This window comes from Phyllobates terribilis, unplaced genomic scaffold, assembly GCF_046119375.1.
Source record: "Phyllobates terribilis strain yellow unplaced genomic scaffold, ASM4611937v1 Scaffold_19__1_contigs__length_20705806, whole genome shotgun sequence".
In the NCBI taxonomy this organism is placed as follows: domain Eukaryota; kingdom Metazoa; phylum Chordata; class Amphibia; order Anura; family Dendrobatidae; genus Phyllobates; species Phyllobates terribilis.
Genome location: NW_027362779.1, coordinates 16085998 through 16093471, shown reverse-complemented (window position 1 = coordinate 16093471; position 7474 = coordinate 16085998).

Genomic DNA, 7474 nt, shown 5'->3' with positions numbered 1-7474 from the left:
ATTCATCACTCTCATACTCTGTCTATGCAGGTATGTATCTCATCATTCTTCCTTACGGAGTTTCACATGGACCAGTCGGGGCTTTGGTCCGAACTCCCCCACAAAACTGGATTCGGTAGTGTGCACTGACGAGGCCATAGGCTTAGTAGACTGCGCCTCCAGTAGGCGTACACACCTGATGCACGACAGAGGGCACATTCACTCTGTCTGGACCATTATAGTCTATGGCCACGTCAGATCATATGCCCGAATCCCGTTCAGGTAAAGGCTGCAGCAGGTGGCTGCTGCCTTCTGTGCCCCTCTCCTCCACCACTGCCATTCCCCCCAACACCCAGAGCCACAGTGTATGTGTATATATATATATATATATATATATATATATATATATATATATACACTACTCAAAAAAATAAAGGGAACACTTAAACAACAGAATATAACTCCAAGTAAATCAAACTTCTGTGAAATCAAACTGTCCACTTAGGAAGCAACACTGATTGACAATCAATTTCACATGCTGCTGTGCAAATGGAATAGACAATAGATGGAAATTATTGGCAATTATCAAAACACTCTCAATAAAGGAGTGGTTCTGCAGGTTGGGACCACAGACCACATCTCAGTACCAATGCTTTCTGGCTGATGTTTTGGTCACTTTTGAATGTTGGTTGTGCTCTCACACTAGTGGTAGCTTGAGATGGACTCTACAACCCACAGAAGTTGCTCAAGTAGTGCAGCTCTTCCAGGATGGCACATCAATGCGTGCTGTGGAAAGAAGGTTTGCTGTGTCTGTCAGCGTAGTGTCCAGAGGCTGGAGGCGCTACCAGGAGACAGGCCAGTGCACCAGGAGACGTGGAGGGGGCCGTAGGAGGGCAACAACCCAGCAGCAGGACCACTACCTCCGCCTTTGTGCAAGGAGGAACAGGAGGAGCACTGCCAGAGCCCTAAAAAATGACCTCCAGCTGACCACAAATGTGGATGTGTCTGCACAAACGGTTAGAAACCCACTCCATAACGGTGGTATGAGGGCCCGACGTCCACAGATGGGGGTTGTGCTCACAGCCCAACACCGTGCAGGACGCTTTGCATTTGCCACAGAACACCAGGATTGGCAAAGTCGCCACTGGCACCCTGTGCTCTTCACAGATGAAAGCCGGTTCACACTGAGCACATGTGACAGACGTGACAGAGTCTGGAGACACCGTGGAGAGCGATCTGCTGCCTGCAACATCCTTCAGCATGACCGGTTTGGCAGTGGGTCAGTAATGGTGTGGGGTGGCATTTCTTTGGAGGGCCGCACAGCCCTCCACGTGCTCGCCAGAGGTAGCCTGACTGCCATTAGGTACCGAGATGAGATCCTCAGACCCCTTGTGAGACCATGTGCTGGTGCGGTTGGCCCTGGGTTCCTCCTAATGCAGGACAATGCCAGACCTCATGTGGCTGGAGTGTGTCAGCAGTTCCTGCAAGATGAAGGCATTGAGGTTATGGACTGGCCCGCCCGTTCCCCAGACCTGAATCCGATTGAGCACATCTGGGATATCATGTCTCGCTCCATCCACCAACGTCACGTTGCACCACAGACTGTCCAGGAGTTGGCGGATGCTTTAGTCCAGGTCTGGGAGGAGATCCCACAGGAGACCATCCGCAACCTCATCAGGAGCATGCCCAGGCATTGTAGGGAGGTCATACAGGCACGTGGAGGCCACACACAATACTGAGACTCATTTTGACTTGTTTTAAGGACATTACATCAAAGTTGAATGAGCCTGTAGTGTGTTTTTCCACTTTAATTTTGGGGGTGACTCCAAATCCAGGCCTCCATTGGTTAATAAATGTGATTTCCATTGATGATTTTTGTGTGATTTTGTTTTCAGCACATTCAGCTTTGTACAGAACACAGTATTCAATGAGAATATTTCATTCATTCAGATCTAGGATGTGTTATTTCAGTGTTCCCTTTATTTTTTTGAGCAGTGTATATATAAATATACCAGGATGGGGGATATTAACAGAATTGGGGGACATTACCCCTATAACAGTGTAAGCAGCAGACCCCCTCCCCCTTAACAGGGCATAATGACCACATTTTTTGCTTACATTTTTTTTCTATTTTCCTCCTCTAAAACCTAGGTACGTCTTATGGTCCAGTGCATCTTATAGTCCGAAAAATACGGTATATGCATTCAGCATATATATACTACTAGCTATTGAACCCGTTCTACGCCCGGGTGGCGAGCATTTTTATTGGTATATGGTCTCCCATGCTGGTATGTGCTGCCCCCCTCCTTGTATTTGTGCTGCCCCCATCCTGTCCTCACCATCCAATCCTGGTATGCGTGGTACCCCTCACCCCCAATCCTGGTATGCGTGGCACCCCTCACCCCCAATCCTGGTATGCGTGGCACCCCTCACCCCCAATCCTGGTATACGTGGCACCCCTCATCCCTATCCTGGTATGTGTGGCACCCCTCATCCCTATCCTGGTATGTATGGTACCTCTCATCCGTATCCTGGTATGTATGGTACCCCTCATCACTATCCTGGTGTGTATGGTATCCCTCATCCTGGTATGCATGGTACCCCATCCCTCATCCCGGTATGCATGGCACTCCATCCCTCATCCCCAATCCCGGTATGCGTGGCACCCCTCATCCCCAATCCCGGAATGTGTGGCACCCCTCATCCCCAATCCCGGCATGCGTGGCACCCCTCATCCCCAATCCCGGCATGCGTGGCACCCCTCATCCCCAATCCTGGCATGCGTGGCATCCCTCATCCCCAATCCCGGCATGCGTGGCACCCCTCATCCTCAATCCTTGTATGTGTGGCACCCCTCATCCCCAATCCCGGTATGCGTGGCACCCCTCATCCCCAATCCCGGTATGCATGGTCCCCTCACCCCCCAATCCTGGTATGCGTGTTACCCCTCACCACCCAATCCTGGTATGCGTGGCACCCCTCACCCCCGCAATCCTTGTATGCGTGGCACCCCTCACCCCCCAAATCCTGGTATGCGTGGTACCCCTCACCGCCCAATCCTGGTATGTGTGGCACTCCTCACCCCCCAATCCTGGTATGTGTGGCACCCCTCACCGCCCAATGCTGGTATGCATGGTACCCCTCACCCCCAATCGTGGTATGTGTGTTATCCCTCACCCCCCAATCCTGGTATGCGTGGTACCCCTCACCCCACAATCCTGGTATGTGTGGTACCCCTCACCCCCAATCTTGGTATGTGTTTTACCCCTCACCCCCAATCTTGGTATGTGTGTTACCCCTCACCCCCAATCCTGGTATGTGTGGTACCCCTCACCCCCAATCCTGGTATGTGTGGTACCCCTCACCCCCCAATCCTGGTATGTTTGGTACCCCTCACCCCCCAGTCCTGATATATGCATGGTACCCCTCACCCCCCAGTCCTGATATATGCATGGTCCCCTCACCCCACAATCCTGTTATGTGTGGCCCCCTCATCCCTTTCACACTGTACACACATACACAAAAAAAAAAAACAGTTATACTCACCTTTCTTCTCTGTACTCCAGCGCTGCTGCGTCCTCTTCTGCCAGAGGCCGGGGGAGGAGTGCGGCGCTGGAGCACCGCACTGTCCGGCGCCATTTTGCTGAAGACACACTGTAAATGTGTCTTCAGTAAAATGACGCCGGATAGCGCAATGCGCATGCGTCGATCTGACGCCTTCACTCCGCCCCCGGTCTCCAGCGAAGAGAGGCGCCGCAGCAACGCTCCTCCCGGTCAGGTAAGTATGTAAGTATGGCGCCGGAGATCGCGGTATGCGTTCAGTGTCTACGCATCCCGCGATCTCCGGCGCCATACACCTCCTCTTACCTGTAACGGCTGGATGCCTGCTTCTCTCTGGAGCCAGGCTGCGCATCACGCATGCGCAGTTTATCGAATCTTCAGACAAAGACACGCATGCCGCCTTATATATACTATGGTAGATCGGCCCACTCAGTTGCACACAGAAGTAGCCACCGGAGCGCCGTCTCCTTAAGTCTCTCACTGGTTTATTTGTAGATGCTGCATAAGCCAGTGAGGAGTTAGCAAAAATAAATACGTGCTTTCTGACCTAAGGAAAAACAAAACATAACATACAGCCGTGTTGCTGTGGGGATCTGCCCGCTCAGGAGAACAACCATCCACTAGTTCAGCTTTTCCTTCTCAGGACACAAAGCGCTGGAGTTCCTCTCTACAGCCCTACTGAACACTGAATGCCTTAGAAGGCCGACTATATACATCCTAGTCCCCACCCTGGGGTGGAGATATGGTGAATGACCTCCCAACCCGTTCTATGGTCGTTCACAAAAACCCAGCCCTTAAAATGGCCGATTAATCCCTCTCAACACATAGTATGCTGGTGTAAAACTTATGGGCTTCAAATCACTGAAGCTAATAGCCTCAGTGAAACATACCTCCCCTCCAGCACTTTGCCAGTGACTTTGTCACCATGTATATATAATCAGCATACTGTATATATATTATAAGCATACTCTATATATCCTTTTAAAAGCAGAAGTGTCAATAAATTATTTTTATCAGTTAACAAAATGCAGAGTAAAGTTTGATGGATGAACCAAGATCTCAGTAATAATAATTGTATTTTTTTTTTATTAATATTAGGATAGAAGGGAGGGACAAAACCAGGAACAGAATCAGTAGGCAAACTCATAGTCAGGAGGACAGCCGGGGTCAGATACCAGGTGATCAGTAACCGCCACGTCTGCGAGCAGTATGAATACCGCGGAGCCTGGTGACAGAGGTGATACTGAGATTGTCCGGGCAGAGATGTAACAGTCAGAAGGCCACCGGTAGATGGTGAAGGTCCTTCTGTACAGCTCCAGCAGTGATGGTGGATCTGCTGGACTTCAGGGCGCTGGATGCGGAGGTTTACCGTCTTTTAGATGTCTCTAGGGGAACGGTGACAACACGCAAATACGCGAGCAGCCCTGGATAATCCACGCCGGCAGGATGATAAAATCCGGCGGAAGATGGAACCTATGAGAAGAGAAGGAAATATAATGTAAGTGATGGGACTCCATATGACATGATACTACTGTGCGGTCACTGTGGCCGGACGCAGAGGAATCTCATCACACAGAGGTCAGGGATCATCGTCAGCCATCATACATGTGACAATCCCATCTCCGACAGATGACATCTGCACCACATGAATTATTCTCACTGGCGACATCACACAACATGGAGATGACTCTCACACTTACCTCGTCTCTTTTTCCCCTTTTTCCCATTTTCTGATTTTTCGTTGTCAGCTGGAAATTCTGATCAGAAAGAAGAAAAAACAACAACTCACTAAAGACATATTATTATGGGGTCTGCATTGTATCGCTCCTGTATATAGTACATAGATTGTTCTAGTCCTGTCCCCTATAGTCCTGACAATCTGGTATTACACAATAGGGCAGAATAAGTCCTATATACCGGACATGACCTCATATGAGGGGCATTAGATGTGTCACTAATATGGAGCAGTGAGCGCCCTGTGTGTCGCCATATGGTGCATCCCTAATGAGCGATATTCTACTATAGGAGACGATATCTCATTATGATGGCGGAGGTTACTGGATGCAACAATGTATCACAGAATCCATGATAATACTGTACAAAATTACAGAAATGGAGACACAGTATGGGCCCATGGGCAAAGTAATTGGGTTCCTTGAAACATGGATAACATAGGAGACCCATTAAAGAAAAACTATGTGGAAATATTTCACCCTTGATGACAACATTCACATTGTTTGTGCTATAGACATGTACATACCTGACAATGGGGACGAGGACGGCAAGCTGGTTATAGCATCGTCTCTAGCAGATTCAGGAAAAGATCCTTTCTGCCTGTTAGGAAGAAGAAAAACGTGTAAATCACAAGTAAATTCAGTATAAATGGGATTGTCTCACTAGAAGAACCCCAACTATAAGGCTTAATAGGACATATGAAAGTCATAGTGCGGAAGTCTCCTGCTCAAAACTACCTTCTATGGAAACAACTAGCAACAATGGCCGGCATGTAATACTACATATCTCCTGCAGTGTGGGCAAAACTAACAATGCCTGACCGGCAGCAATTATGGGTTGTTATCTCCAGCGGATTCTGAAGCCAATAGCCAATGACCGTTGATCATGGGGCGGTGGATGCTGCATTCAATATTATGGTATTTATGTCCTATATTTGGTATTGTGCACATATATTAGCCTGGAGCTCCCAATAATGACCCCATAATCTACTCACATTTCTGAGATGTTTCTGCTGGATGCCGGGGTACACTCTGGAGGAAACTTGATAGCGGTGGTACAGAGCTAAAAAAGGACAAAAATAAGATATGAAATTCAATTTTTTACTTTTAGAGGTCTTTTTATGTATTCTGGATTTATTGATCACTTACTTTAGAAAGCCTTTTAGAGGATGTTGTAAAATTTTGGAAGAAAAGGCTCTCATTATCCTCACTTGTGTCCTCCTCCTCTGAGACAATAGGCTTGTTTGTATCAGCGTGATCTACAAGACATAGGTAATGAAGTGTTATTAGCGGTTGTCAGTATAACACAGTCACCATTTATCACTACTATTAATGGGAACCGATTGTCACATATTATTGAAGACGAGACAAACAGCCGCTTAGTCTAGATGACGTCTTCTACTTACTGATAAATAAGCTGGTGTCCTCATCTGAAACAAGCCGAGGAATGTACTCCGGCTTCTGACTTAGAAGGTTTTCAAATTCTAAGTCACTCAGGAATGGATAACTCTTGATCTCAAATGCTCCTCCTGGAAAAAGAAAAACAAAAGTGATGCGGACATTGTTAGAGGCTGCTCCATATCTGAACAGTATATCTTAATCTTAAGTAATGACAAAACCGAAGGAAACAAACTGAAAGTTATATTATGGAGAACTAGAAATAGGCAAGCAGATAGAGAAGTGCTGATCCTCATGGACAGGAGCGAAGAGTCCTCGTTGTAAAAAGTGAATATTAATACTAATAAAGTATATCAGTTACCTGTCCCAAGTCTTTGTGCAGGATTTGTTCTGAGCAGGTCATTAATAAGGTCCTGAGCATCGGGGGGAGGAGCGCGATCCCAATCCCAAATTATGTCTCCTGTTATATAGAAAATTACAGAAAATAAAACCTCTGTTTTGGACTGTAAGATAAAGTAGAGGAAATAACTAAATTCGTGTAACCAGTCAAAGCAATGATCGGATTATTCTACTTACCAGTGACAATATTTTTATAGAGCTCAGATAGGGAATCCCCATGAAATGGTACATATCCCACCAGAAACTCATGCAGGATGATTCCCATTGACCACCAGTCGGCAGGTCTTCCATAGCCTTTCTTCAGAATGATTTCTGGGGCCATGTAAAGCGGGGTGCCACAGTCCTGGAAACCAACAGAAGGTAGAAATGAGAATCGATGAAATTATTATTATGACAAGTTCTCG